Source organism: Amblyomma maculatum, chromosome 6 (genome assembly GCF_055883805.1).
Source record: "Amblyomma maculatum isolate TAMU_Amacu chromosome 6, ASM5588380v1, whole genome shotgun sequence".
NCBI lineage: Eukaryota > Metazoa > Arthropoda > Arachnida > Ixodida > Ixodidae > Amblyomma > Amblyomma maculatum.
In genome coordinates, this window is record NC_139349.1 from 62,027,576 (window position 1) to 62,042,732 (window position 15,157).

Consider the following 15,157-nt stretch of genomic DNA (forward strand, 5'->3'; position numbering starts at 1 on the left):
TACTAGTGGTGAAACTTCCCGCAAGAATACCAAAACGATCTTTTATTTCCATCGCACTGCCCCGTCAACGCTTGTCCCATTGAGGCAAGTACTGCGTTTATAATATCATTGCATCAGTTCAAAGCAAACCTTTGCTTTAGGAATATATGTGTACGGCTGTACTTATTACACAAATATCTTATACACATTACGGCCGCTGCTGATGCGATTTTCCATCTGCCTCTCTAGATAGTGTCCGATGCGCCCTGCTGCTGCTTCCCTGCACAAATAGTTCGCTTTGAACACAAACATAAACGGTAGCAGTTAGTGCTTGAAAACACCAGAAGCCATGCTCGCGTATGCACAGAAAGCATTCTATACACGCACCTTCTACGCTTTCATCTGCTACAGTGTTTTTGAGGGCTTATGATAGGCTCACTAATCGCGGACGTGAACACCGTATGTAACATTTTTTTTGAACAATTGAGGTTGTGGCATTCAATATGAAGTGACCGAAGACCGCGCGCGGTGGCGCGCCAGTCGTGAAAAAATGACCGCAGCCGAAGCGGCCAAAAACATTGGCAGTGGCTTAGCGCTTCCATGCTTGTATATACGTAGAGTAAAGCGTATAGAGCCCGCGGCAGTGCGCTCTGAGAAGATTCAGTCTTCCGGGCCTTGCTTGCGGCCGCTCTGGCAAAGCGTCTTGACGTGACGGTACATGGCGCGCCCCTTGTAGAACACAACCAGCATTTCATTGAACGCATTAAAGTTCGCCGGCATTCTATAATTCGTCTACAGGAAAGGAAAAGCGCAGTATCTGTCATTCACGGAATCCCGCTATCATTCTCACTGTAGACAAGAGGAATTATGGAGAGCGTTTAACGTTCCAGGGCGTGGCACATTGGTAAAGCGCTCGGCTGGAGATCCAAGGGATATTCAGCGCTGGAAGACAAGGTTTATTAATTTATTTTTAAGTATCGATTCAAATGTGATTGGGCATAAGACTTCTGGTTGGTCGCCTCGAATTTGGCGGCTCTCGCGCATGCGCATAACGGGCGGCGCACACTCACGCGAAACTCGGCTCTGACCCGTGTAGTAAAAATCTGGTCTATAGGCATACGAGAAGCGGACGCAACGGGCGGGCGTTCATTCGCAGGGAAACACTCACCATCTTCCAGACAGGATGAAGCGCGAATGAAAATGCTTCAGTCTCTTACGTTCCATATGCAAACGTTTCGCCATCGCCAAAAGAAAACGTGAGCTTTGTTAAACGTGTTTAGGAACAGAGACACCCTCTGCAATTTTTTTCTCGTGTTTTGTGGCATGTATGGTTTCACTATAATGCTTTGCAATTGGCAGCTCCAAACGATCAGTGAACTGAGGTCACCTACTTACTTACAGCCTGGTAGCGAGGCTTGCTTCTTAATGACGGCAGTAACTCTAGAGTTTGGCTTCGTTTATTGAAGGAAGTTTTTTTTTTTTTTGTGTATTTTGCAAGCCACTTGAATTTCGCTCGCAGGCGGGGATCATGAATTCAGCAACACTCATTGTATGGGATTGGCAATCTTCTCTGCGCACACGAGATGTTTTCTTCTTCTTCTTCTTCTTCTTATTTTTTTTTTTTTTTTACCGCCTGCACTTCCATCCCCGTGCGAGCACGATTAGTAAGCGACAGAAGACATAGCGAAGAAGGAAAAACGCGCTGCACAAAGAACAAGCGGGCATATCGGCAACAGCGTCAAGACCTTGTTTACGGTGAACATGACGATATCAACACTGAAAAAAAAAAAAAAAAGAATTACACTTAAGAAAAAAAAAACGAATAAAGAAAGCGCATCTAGAGCCCGTTTTTCTCGGAGATTACTAAGAACCGTAGAAACCCGAATTTACAAAGGTGCTTGATGTTTTGAGAACCAGCAAGGTTGCACACCTCTCAAATGGCATTCATTGTCCTGAGAGAAGGAGTTGTGAATGCCCTGGTGCAGACGCACCGGCACTGTTTATAACGGACATCGAATAGAGAGATTAGTGCAGCGTCGCTGCGGGGTGCGTCGACCCCAATACTTGCCTCCCCCGCGTCGCAAAGAATTGATTCGCCTGAAACTTGAGCAATGGCGAAGCAGGCGCTTAATATTCGAAACGCGTCTCCCGAGCGCCAGAAAAAAAAAAAAGTCGTCCAGGAGCGTCATTTCTTCTTAGAAAATGAACCAACCAAAAATACGATCGTATTAATAAGACTTATTTTAAGCGCGGATTGTGAGGTGAATCTATGCTTGGAAATCCACATTTTATATGGCAGTGACTGCGGAGAGGCTTCGTACGTTTAACGATGACATGGTTCGCCACCACGAGAAGATGCATGTAAGCGGCATAGATGAAGTAATTGTACGCCTGGTGAGCAAAGAATACAATTTGGAGAATCGGTGATGAGAGTGGAAGTCGTTCAGTGGGGGACGAAATGTGCTTGGCAATTCTTGGCCGAGCGGTAATCAATAATACATTTCTGCGAGCAACTTATACGTATGCGCCGACGGACCCAACAACTACATACCCAAGACCCCGCCGTTTTCTTAAAGGTTATGTGTTTGATCTTTTCGCATAATACCTAATAGCCTTTGCCACCTGGGTCAAGTATCGCGTTTTGAATGGAACATGATTTTGCATTCTGTATATTTTTTAGAAAGACAGCGGTCCAATTTAGAAAAGCAGCGGTCCAAACCACTGGGCCACTAGGTGCGCAGTCGTGGCTGAGTGGTTTGGGCGTCCGTCTCGACTGCGGGAGGTGGTTGGTTCGAACTCCACCGCCGGACACCCACCGGTAGAAATTGGTACAAGCGAACCCCCGGCCTTGGCGCCCCGCTTCCTCAGGGGCTGAGCTTGGAAGAAGCTCCGCTAACCGCGCCCGCTGTGTCCTCCGGGACGGAATCAGTTTCGAACACTTTAACCTGTATAGGTGGTTCGAGATTACCATCGGTTGGAACTTACAGAGTTCGACGATGTGTTGTGTGACCCCATGTGGGGGTGTTGGAACTTTCGAAAAGTTCAGTGATGAGTTGACCCCAGGCTGAGGGCAGCTCGACTCCGCGAGAGAGCGGAGTAGAGACTCGAGACTTTGCGCAGTCGTTGAGTTGTTGACAGACCCAGACGTGCTGAGCAACCAAAATAACGATAACGTCAAAAAAGCAAAAGTTCATAGTGCTTTTTTGACAGTCCTCAAATAGAGAGGAATCTTTTTATTAGGTTCAGTACAAATTAGGGCCATTTCAATTTTCCTTGAACTTTTTTGAAATCCTTCAATTTTGCCCTAGCTTCATTTCTTAGGTATTAAAATATATGTCCTAATCCACGGCACACGATTGTCCTTGACCTGTGCAGTTCGGTTCCAAGTCGTGAAATACAGTTGGCAACTCGGGAAAAAAATTGTCCGAAGTTTTAACCAAAAGGTTAAATGTATTAGTGGTGCACAACGCGGATGACAATTTATTAACCATGAATAGTGCCTTGTGCTGAGGGTGTTGGATGCAGTTGAGCACAGTGAGTAATATTGGGTGGTGGAGGTAAGGATGAGGAGAGGGAGCGTCAGAGTTCGGGGTACATGTGCGTCATGCCCGACTGTGCGTTACTCATATTCACGCAGTCGAATATCCTTTCATCCAATAAGGCAGGCGTCCAGTGTGACAGGCGCAGGAACTATGCTATAGGAGAGAGGGGTAGAGTGGTGAAATGGGGACCGATCATCGAGGTGCGTTTTCATAATGCAGTCCATATCGCCATTTCATTCTCACGCTTGACGCGCTTCCATGATGTCGTGTGTTACGAAAACGACGCAGAATAAACGGGAAAAATTGGCCTTAACTGCTGCCGACGTAAAAAGCATGAGATGACAAGAAAAGATCGATAGCGGACACCCATTGGCCTGTTGATCCTGAGGCCCTCTGAGCGTAGGTACAGCAAGACTAGGACGAGGCTATGGTAAATCATGCGCTCAATAGGGACAGCTTTTTCTATTGTGTCATGGCATCATTAATGCTAACAACGGGAAAATTAGCTTCAACATACTGTTGACGTAAAAAGCAGGAGATGACAAGAAAAGATCGATAGCGAACACCCATTGGCCTGCTGAGCCTGAGGCCCTCTGAGCTTGGGTACAGTAAGGTTGAGACGGACGAAGGTATGTTAAATCATGCGCTTAATAGTGACAGCTTTTTCTGTTGTGCCCTGGCATCATTAATGCAAACAACGGAAAAATTGGCTTTAACATGCTGTTCACGTAAAAAGCAGCAGGTGCAAGAAAAGATCGATAGCGAACAACCATTAATGCAAACAATGGCTTGCTACTAACGGAGTTATTGTAGCATTCGAAAATATAAATAGCGCAACATCAGTGTCATCGAGGTTTTGCTGAAGAGTTTTCTTGTGCTTGTTCAAGTACGCATGCATAGCTTTCAACGAGCTGTGACATGGTGTCCGTACGTCGGCATTTTTGGTCATAGCCCTATCTCGCTATTTAGTTCATGAGCTCGTTCTGACATCACCTCGAGCCAATGCAGCGAAATTCTCGTGTGAGTAACACTGTCACTGGAACTGATCGGCCAAGCGAATACTATAATAGTTCTCTGAGCTCATTATTGTGTCATTCCGAGAAAAGCAGATGAAGAAAAAGAATAAAAGAGCCAGTCTTAATGCAAGCAACAGCATGAGAACTCTTCACTTATGTTGCGAATAAAACTGAAGGAAAGTTTCTTTAATATTACTACAATTGTGTTTGCCAACTGAGACATTATTGGCAAGAGCCTAACGTATAAGGCGAACACAGCACATGCTGACGTCAGTAGCATACCATAAACTCACACCTCCGGCATTTCCCGTGACTGCATGTGTTTCTCGGTCCTAGAGTAGAGCTACCCGCGCGTAATGAAGTGCGCTCTCGCACGCTACGGGGATTTTTAACCTTCAGAACCGGCGGAGAAGGGAGGCCTTCGTCACTTCCTTCTCTGGTAACTAAAACATTTCATTCACGGACACTGGAGTGAGATGGAAAACGGAGATGCGAAGAGGCAAAACTCCCCGGTGCAATAATGCACTACTGCGTTGATGGACGATAAGAATGGAGTACTCCCAGCTTGCGCCGAGCTTCCTTGGTTGGAGTGTGCCTAATCTATTCGGGTATAAGATTGAAAACAGCGAGTGCGCAACTCCGCCCGGAAATGCTGGCGGAAATTAGCGATCTGCAGACCTCGGGCTTACGTGTCTCAGATGAAGGTGAAAGGAAAAGGAAAAAAACAAAAACATACCCACGTCTAAACGAATGAGAGGAAGCCGGACAATTTACAAAGTACTGCGGTAAACGACGCCTCTTTCCCGTACGCTAAACCGTATTTATTTTAACACTGACTGCCTGCTGTGTGCATTAGTGCTATTATCGTTTAATGTCTCTCATAAACAAGCAAACAATAAACAGAACGAAGATGGGCCGGGCTAGCTACTAGTTTATTGTTATCGTGCATTTGTTTTCCTTTTTTTGCAGTTCTCATCGGTTCAAGCCTTAGTGCCCCGCACAAGTTGTGCAAGGTGCAGAGAGAGCAGAAAAAAAGATAGAATAAAAAAAATGTACCTCGAATGTCGGCAACTGCTCTTTTTCGATTTGTGTTCAGAAACAAAAAAATGACGTAGTACCTACAAAACAGGATGTACCTTAGGTGAGAAAGTTTCACGTGGGCCGTTATCACCTGCGTGTGAATTGTACTAAGAACAAGCATGGGAATGAGTTTTGCTGTGCGCGAGGAGTAGTACCGTCCCAGAGTACTTAGTTGGTTATGACAAAAAAAAAAGTAATTTCAGCAGAAAAGGGAATAGTTCACTCGCGTTTGTAACACAAAGCAACAAGGTCCCGTCATTGACTTTTGTCGTCATGTGGTTGTACTTGGTCTGATTAGCGCCATAAAAAATCATGAGGTAATGGTCAGATCACCCTTTGACGTAGATCTGTGCCCATTCACGCTAAGATGTCCTTGTGCTGAACGTTTCTGCGGGTTTCAGGCAAACAAGAGAGCCGTGAGACCTCGACAAGCTTCCATTAGGCTAGCGGTGCAGACGAAAACGGTTTTTATATCGTTCGTCCTTCTTTCGTTTATTCCACGGGATAGCGGCAAAGCAAAAATAAATCACCAGACAATGCTTCTCGTGCTGATATGCAGCGTAAATCGCACTGCAAATTGCGTTACTTCTATCCCCAGTTGCCGCGCTACACCTTCGCCCAAGTGTTCCGCTCGAGGTATCTTACGCTGCTCGTCTCTCCATGTCGCTACACACAATATGTCCTGACACGTTTCCCTAATCTCCTTGAGCATGCGTTTCGAATATGCGTTAGCCGAGAGGCTGCTCAGCCAGGCGTGCAGCCCAACGACATTCGTAACACGCTCACATTCGGCGAGCGTCGATGCAAACGTTCTTCGACACGCACAGTGTCACGCTGCGACTTTTTTTTTCTCTCGAGGAAGTTAGCTGCTATCCTAACACCTCGTGGAATGCGGAGCGAAAAGAGTCGCGCAGAAACTTGAAGGACATGTTAAGCTTCGTGAGCTAATAAACCCCAATCAGGGTAATAAACCTCAACCTTAATAAACCTCAAGGCGCTCAGTGCACCAATCGAGGCACTGGGCGCCCAATGAACGGCGTTACATAGCACCGCTCGATTCGTAAAGCTGTTCATGCCATTCACAAACGCACTGTACTAAATCGGAATTAACGGTAGCTTGCTCGAGCGCGCGCTTTTCACTCTTCGATGGAAAACGAAGACTAATCTAGTATCTTGGATTTTAGCACCAGCCATCAAACGTTCTTGAATTGGGAGTTCGATCGAAGTAAAATTGAAAAGAAAATGATCCTGCACTTACTGTCTTTTCTTACCGTAACTCTCCACTTCACTCAGGAGAGTGGGAAGAATCATAGCTCCAACCATTCTTTCTCCATACAATCAGTTATCAGGCGACCATAGAAAGAACATAAAAGCACCAGGTTGATGTAGCCCCAGTTGGATGAAATTATTTTCATACTACGCTTTCCCTTGCCGTCACAATCTGTGACTGGTATGTTCCATCTCCACACATTATGGAAGCCATCTCTGCAGATCCACGCTCTAAATATCGTTCTACAACTAAACACTTCCAAACAAGGCTTACGTCCAGAATGTTATAAAGGCAAAAAAAAAAAAAAAAGAAAACGTGGTTCTCTTTTAGCGCCTAAATATACAATTGGTTCATTAGATTTAACAACCATGCACCATGTCAGCGACCCGCAGAGCAATCAGTAGTCTACGTGCGACTCGCATTCGAAATAAACGCAAAAAAAAAAAATTAAATTAAAATAAAGCGCTTGCACCGCGCTCACACAGCCCGGAAGCCGGGCTGCGAAGTAACCGAGTGCGCGTGTACTTGAAGGGCGTATCGACAAGTAGGCCGCTTCTAAATTTCCTACACGTGGCGTCGTCCAATGGCACGCCTCGAGATGGACTGGCCGATAAGAAGCGAAAGCCCTGAAGACCACCTCACAATGTTCTTTTCGCCTTATTTTTTATTTGCCCAAACTTGTTGCGTGCGCTTGCACTTTCGAACACCGACGAGTTCCGATGCAAATCAGAGCATTACGTATACACCACGGCATTTTAGAACGGCTGCAATGACGCCTATCGACCCCGTCTGGCGCAACTAATTGCCTTCTTTCTCTTGTGAATGGAACGAGGAGAACGTGGTGTAGCAAAGGCAAGCGAAGTGGACTGCAACATGCATTCGTGTTAACGGCAATGGCGCATCGATTATCGTGATATAATAGTAACGAGCGCATAAGTGAAAAAAAAAAAATGCACTAGAACACTGATGTTTTTGTGTAAAAAGAAAGAAAGAGAAAACTGTTATAAACACTGAAAACGCTCGGGGCATCTTGCGGGGCTGTGCAGAAAGTAGGTAAGTGCTTCACTCACGTTGGACAGCATGCGGGAATATATAGATCGGGGAGGTTGGAGTGAGAGAATGGAAGGAAAAAAAGTCCCCACAAGGGACCGATTCGCGATAAATACAGGCTTTTATGACCAGCGTTTACGCCGTATAACACAGGACCATTTTAGAACTACACGTCAATCGAAATGCTGTCAATGCGGCTGGGACACGTGCTCAGCGCTGTTACGACCGTGCATCCGCATTTGCGCGCTCTATTGTTCGCCTGTGGGCATGGAAAAGTATTGTGAATATGTGGTGATGGTCCAATGGCTCTAAGTGAGCCTGTTTCCAGGAATCCTGTTTTGTAAGCCTGTTTTGCTTTGTGGACAACCTGCAAATGCCAAATTGACCCTGTCAAGAGAACGTCTGGAAAAACACAAAGAAACGTCCCCCTGCGGGAAATAGCAGGAAGTGCTTTCTTTTGTTCACCCTTCCAGTCGAGAAGGGCTATCGTCCAGTGAGGAATGTCTACTTTTCAAAGGAGACGACAGAGTGACATGTCCGCTGACGTGCAGGACAAGAAAGGAGCATGACGCATACAGCCATTAAGTGATTTCCCAGGAATGCAGGAAAGATTTGCAATTGTCGAAAACGGACAATGCTGGGAGCGGATGCGGCGCCACGTGCACTCGGGTTTCTGAGAAGTAAAACCCCTTGTCAGAACCAGCCTGTGGTTTCTTTGCTGAAGAATAGAAATGTACCTCCTCTCCTCGCCGTTCCCAAGCTTTTCCCGCCAACAAGTGATCACGCCCAACGAATGAATGCCGGACCAGTCAGTGCTTCAGACCATCAGTGCAGTGATGTGTTCGATTGGATGCCGATACCTGAGGGGCGTGCCCTGGATTTGGTTGGTCAGCATCTTCAGAGAGGGGCTGGACATAGGGGGTTTTAAGGACGCTGCAGAGCACGAAATGTCGCTCTGGGCCCTGGGTAAACGGCTCATCCAGTCGCTTCTCGCTATGAACTCTTAACGCTTGCCATTTTGCTGATGTACCCTTCTTTTTCGTGTAAATAATCTTGTAAATAAGTTTCTCAAAGTGCCATTAAACCTGCTTGTACATATTTCACCAACTTCGAAGATTCAATCCTACTTCAACCCCGAGTCTCTGCACGCTACCAAGTGAAGGCCGGGTCGACGTAGCCCCAGCGTCACGACAACTGGTGACCAGCGTTGGGATCTGAATCTACAAGCCACAACATCTGGTGATTGGAGGTGGATCTGAATCTACAAGCCACAACATCTGATGACTGGAGGTGGGATCTGGATCTACAAGCTACAACATCTGGTGATTCGAGGTGGATCAGAATCTACAAGCCACAACATCTGGTGATCGGAGGTGGCATCTCAAGCAACAAGCAGGCGCAACAATCGGCCAACAAGAGAGCAGCTCGGAACATCGATCGCATGTGTGGGTGAGTGCTTGGCTTTTCTTCTGATGTGGACCAGGTTCTAGAACAGGGTTAGATTTTAGAACTGGTAAAAAAAGTGTTGAAACGCCTTTAGGTTTGGTAGTTTGCACTGTTGTTTTGGAAGTAGCCGACACTCGGAGCGATCATGGACCTACAAAAGCTGCAGAAACCGGAACTGTTGCAATTGTGTGAGGAATTGGGAATTGATACAAGTGGTTTGGCACGAAAACCCTTGATTATAAAGGCAATCACTGATCTGGGAACCGATGATGAGGAGCTCAGTGAAGCATGGAACCTCATCGGTCAAAAAAAGGAGCAGCTCAGACAGCAGAAAGAGCGGTAAAAAGAGGAAAAGAGGCGTGAGCGTGAACTTGAGAGGGAAAAAGAGGAAAGGGAGCGCGAACGTGAGTGGGAAAAAGAGGAAAAGAAGCGTGAAAGAGAAGCAAAAAAGCTGGACCAAGAAATTGAGCTCCGGAAATTAGAACTAGAGTTGAGCAAGAGGTCGGGCAATTGTCCCCAGCTAGCGGTACCTCTTCTCAACAAGGAGGCAGATTTCAAGATGTCAAAGTACATGCAGCCATATGTGATATCAGGGGATATCGGTCTGTATCTGGCTAACTTTGAGCGAACCTGCGAAAAACTGTCCTTCCAGCGAGACACTTGGTCTCAGAGATTATTGACGGTTCTGCCCTGCGAGGCAGCGGAGGTTGTCGCGCGGCTGAGCAAGGAGGACGCGGACAACTACGAGAAGGTCAAAACTTGCCTTCTGAGAAAGTATAGGCTTAGCGCCGAGGCGTTCAGACAACGTTTTCGGAACGCTACTAAGTCCAGGGACGAGAGTTACCCTGAATTCCTGTACAATTTAAGAGTAAATTTGGGCGAGTGGCTAAAGAGCACAGATTCCTACAGTGATAGGGACGCTGTAGTCGAGCGAATTCTTTTGGAGCAGTTTTATAACTGCCTCCCAGAAAAAGAAAGAAATTGGTTACAGGACCGAGGCGAAATTAAGTCGGCAACTGAAGCTGCCGAACTTATTGAGGAGTATGCTTCGCGCCGACAATTCAGCAACCCAGCAGTGGATAGGCCCCGCAATCCCAAGTTCAGTGTGAAAAACCGTCAGGAAAGGCACTTTGCTAGAGTTGGAAACGAAGAAATGAAGGTTTCTTCAGGCAAATTCCCTAGAAAGGACGGCAGTGAGAAAAGTGGGGAAGTGACCAACGTGCAGAACACAAAGAATAAGCTTGAGGCTAGGAAGCCGCTCACATGCTTTAGGTGTAATGAGCAGGGTCACATTGCCGTCAACTGCCGGAAAGAAAAGATTGCTTTCTCGTATGTCAGGGACTGCGATGAAAATATGCAGCTTTTAGAACCCTACCTGCATGACCTAGTAGTCAACGGGAAGCCTTGCAAGGTACTGCGCGATTCGGCCGCAACGATGGATGTTGTCCATCCGGCGTATGTGTCGCCTTCCGACTATACAGGACAGTGTGCATGGATCCGACAGGTAGTTGAGGAACAGAGTGTGTGCTTGCCGATCGCGAACGTGGTCATCGAGGGCCCTTTCGGCGAATTAACAACCGAGGCTGCCGTTTCAGGAAAGCTTCCTAAGTGCTATCCGTATTTGTTCTCCAACAAATCGGACATGCTACTGCGAAAGAGGGGCATCCTTTTCGGAGACAGAGTTGTGCAAGCCTTAACACGTTCAAAGGCGCGAGAACTAGCTACACTGCTCATTCCAGAAAAATCCACAGCGGAGGAAACGGCAGTTAAAACAGTGGTAAATGCGGAAGATAGCAGGTCAGAAAACTTTGAGAGCGAGGCATCTCAGATATGTCAACTTGAAAGTGAGCTTGATGAGACGCGGAATGAGGACGTTCTTGAGAGTAATCTCTTGCCGCCAGTGTCTAGTAATCTCACGAGACTTTTAAGTGGAACCCGAGAGGACTTAGCTATAGAGCAAGCCAATGATCCCAAGATACAGGAGATAAGGGAGCGCCACCGCGCCACTAAGACAGCAAACAATATTTCTTTCAAGATGAGAAAGGGAGTGCTGTATCGCTTATTCAAGGATAAGCGCGGAGTAGAGCGGGACCAATTAGTCGTTCCCCAAAAGTACCGCGGAGACTTACTGCGACTTTCCCATGGCAGCTCGTGGTCATGTCACCTTGGAATAAAGAAAACAAAGCAGAGGCTGTTGCAAGAATACTATTGGCCTGGATGTTTTAAGGACACGGAAAATTTTGTACGATCATGCGACACGTGCCAGCGGGTTGGAAAGGCGCAAGATAAGTGGAAAGCTCCGATGGTGTTAGTACCAATCATTACCGAGCCGTTTCACCGGTTAGTAATAGATGTAGTTGGGCCACTTCCTGTGACAGAGTCAGGGTACCGTTATATCCTCACTATGTTATGCCCAGCCACAAAGTTTCCAGAGGCTGTTCCGCTGCGCGAGGTGACGTCCAAGAGTGTAGTGGATTCGCTGCTGTCAGTGTTTGCACGAGTTGGATTCCCTTCCGAGGTCCAAAGTGATCAGGGTAGCGTTTTCACGAGTGTGCTCACCACCTCATTTCTCGAGCGATGCGGCATTAAGGTAGTGCATAGCTCGATCCATCATCCGCAGAGCAACAGCGTAGAAAGATGGCACTCTGTTCTCAAACGAGTCCTGAGGGGACTGTGCTATGAAAACAAGCGCGAATGGGATACCTGCCTGCCTGCAGCGCTTTTCGCTTTGCGGTCAGTGCCGCACGAATCCACTGGATTTAGCCCAGCCGAGTTGGTGTACGGAAGGTCACTGCGCTCACCTTTGCGAATGGTGCGCGAAGCCTGGGAGGGGCGCGGAGAAGACCCAACAGTAGTAGAATTCATTCTGAACCTCTTGAATCGCTTACATAACACTAAGGAACTCGTTGAGGCCAGCATGAAGTCAGCCCAGGCTCGTTCCAAGGTGTACTATGATAAGACAGCCCGTCAAAGGACGTTTTGTATCGGGGACCAGGTGATGTTGCTGAGAAGTTCAAGGCAGAATAAGCTCGAAGTACAGTGGGAAGGACCGGCTGAAGTCGTTGCAAAGCTTTCTAACACTAACTACGCAGTGAAAATTCCCGGTAGGCGTAAAGAAGTGCGCATTTATCATTGCAATCTTATGAAGCCTTATGTGCAGAGGGAAGCCGTGGTAAATCTAACTTTAAACCTTCCCGAGGAGATGGGGGACAACTTGATTTGCCTCAGCGGAAAAGGAAGCAACGCTCAGGAGCTTCTCAAAAAGACGGAGCAGAGAGGAGAACTAAAGAAATCCCAGCTGTCCGATCTGGGCGAAATAATAACAGAGTTTGAGTCCTGCTTCGTGGACAGGCCAGGCAGGACTGATTTGACTGAGCACGATATTGAGCTGACTTCAGACGTGCCAGTGCGATCAAGGTGCTACCGATTCTCTCCAAGGCAAAGAGAAATTCTGGATAGGGAAGTAACTCGCATGCTGGAATTGGGAGTAATAAAACCCTCGGAAAGCGATTATGCTTCGCCTATGATCTTAGTAGAAGCTCCAGGTAAAGACCCTAGGCCTGTGGTAGACTACCGAAAGCTAAATTCTCTCACCAGGGATCAAGTGTATCCTATTCCGAATATTGAGGAGAGAGTAGAACAGGTCAGTAGAGCGGCATATGTGACTACGCTGGACCTTACTCGAGGATACTGGCAAGTACCGCTCACTGAACGCGCCAGCAGATACGCGGCTTTCGTCACTCCGACGGGCAGCTACCAGCCAACAATGATGAGTTTCGGGCTCAAAAATGCTCCATTTTGTTTTTCCCGACTCATGGATAGGGTTTTAAAGGGGTGTGAAACATTCGCGGTGCCTTATTTAGACGACATTGCGGTTTTTTCCGACTCATGGGCGGACCATATGGTACATCTAAGAGCTGTACTGAGCCTTTTGCGTCAAGCTGGACTAACCGTAAAGGCCGAGAAATGTTGCCTGGCAAGGGCGACCGTGGACTACTTGGGTCACCATGTAGGTCAGGGTTTCAGGAAACCCAGCGAGATTAAGATTTCTGCGGTAGCAGACTATCCGCGGCCGAGCACGAAGACGGAAATTCGAGCATTCCTAGGTCTGACTGGGTACTACAATCACTACATCCCTAACTATTCAGCTTTGGCTAGCCCTCTGACCGACGCTCTCCGCAAGACAGAACCGACAAATGTAGTCTGGGACGAACAAAAGGAAGCCTCCTTCGTAAACCTGAAGGCTGTGCTGATTAGCCGTCCGGTATTGCGAGCTCCAGACTATGACCGAGAATTCACGGTCCAGTGTGATGCCAGTGATCGAGGGCTAGGTGCTGTTCTCTGCCAGAGAGATGACGACGGTAATGAGCACCCCGTGCTCTACTTGAGCAGAAAACTGAGTTCTAGAGAGAGGGCTTATTGCGCGTCAGAGAAAGAGTGCGCTTGCATTGTATGGGCCATTCAAAAATTGAAGTGCTATCTTGGAGGGGCCAAATTCACCGTAGAGACGGACCATTGTCCCCTGGCTTGGCTGCAAACTGCGACATCGAAGAACAGTCGCCTTCTTAGGTGGAGCTTGATTTTACAGCAGTACAATTTTGAAATAAGATACAAAAAGGGGAAGTTAAATGGGAATGCGGACGCGCTTAGCCGCTCTTTCTAAGCGGTCCGAGATGTTCCTCACCATGTATCCAAATTGATAATCAGGTTTTTTTTTTTTTTTTTTTTTTTTTTTCGTGCGCTTGAATATATGTGACTATGTAAAGCAGCACGTTTGGTTTTCGAGGCATACGTGGGTCCTGAACGTCTTGAGAGTGGGCTTTTCTCGAACAACAATGGCAGTTTTCTTTTAACCTGGTCTCTTCAGACGGGAGCCGAGTGCTTGTTTGGACATGTGGTTGAGTTTCAGACAGCTCGAGCAATTTGGCCTACAACAATCAAGACAACGCGACAAGCAACAGCGAGCTTCAAGCGTTCACGTGCAGGCCATTAAGTCGTCTCTTCATGCAGCAGCTGCGGCTGCTGCCCTCCGAGTCTCTTCTGGCGGGGGAGGAGGCTGTTACGACCGTGCATCCGCATTTGCGCGCTCTATTGTTCGCCTGTGGGCATGGAAAAGTATTGTGAATATGTGGTGATGGTCCAATGGCTCTAAGTGAGCCTGTTTCCAGGAATCCTGTTTTGTAAGCCTGTTTTGCTTTGTGGACAACCTGCAAATGCCAAATTGACCCTGTCAAGAGAACGTCTGGAAAAACACAAAGAAACGTCCCCCTGCGGGAAATAGCAGGAAGTGCTTTCTTTTGTTCACCCTTCCAGTCGAGAAGGGCTATCGTCCAGTGAGGAATGTCTACTTTTCAAAGGAGACGACAGAGTGACATGTCCGCTGACGTGCAGGACAAGAAAGGAGCATGACGCATACAGCCATTAAGTGATTTCCCAGGAATGCAGGAAAGATTTGCAATTGTCGAAAACGGACAATGCTGGGAGCGGATGCGGCGCCACGTGCACTCGGGTTTCTGAGAAGTAAAACCCCTTGTCAGAACCAGCCTGTGGTTTCTTTGCTGAAGAATAGAAATGTACCTCCTCTCCTCGCCGTTCCCAAGCTTTTCCCGCCAACAAGTGATCACGCCCAACGAATGAATGCCGGACCAGTCAGTGCTTCAGACCATCAGTGCAGTGATGTGTTCGATTGGATGCCGATACCTGAGGGGCGTGCCCTGGATTTGGTTGGTCAGCATCTTCAGAGAGGGGCTGGACATAGGGGGTTTTAAGGACGC

General features: G+C 47.4%; 1 protein-coding gene across 2 annotated transcripts in view; it reads right to left on the reverse strand.

The window, feature by feature from the left end:
* Positions 1-15,157, reverse strand: part of LOC146185865 (ATP-binding cassette sub-family G member 1-like) — a 67,785-nt gene that overhangs the window by 39,272 nt on the left and 13,356 nt on the right. The window lies entirely within an intron of this gene.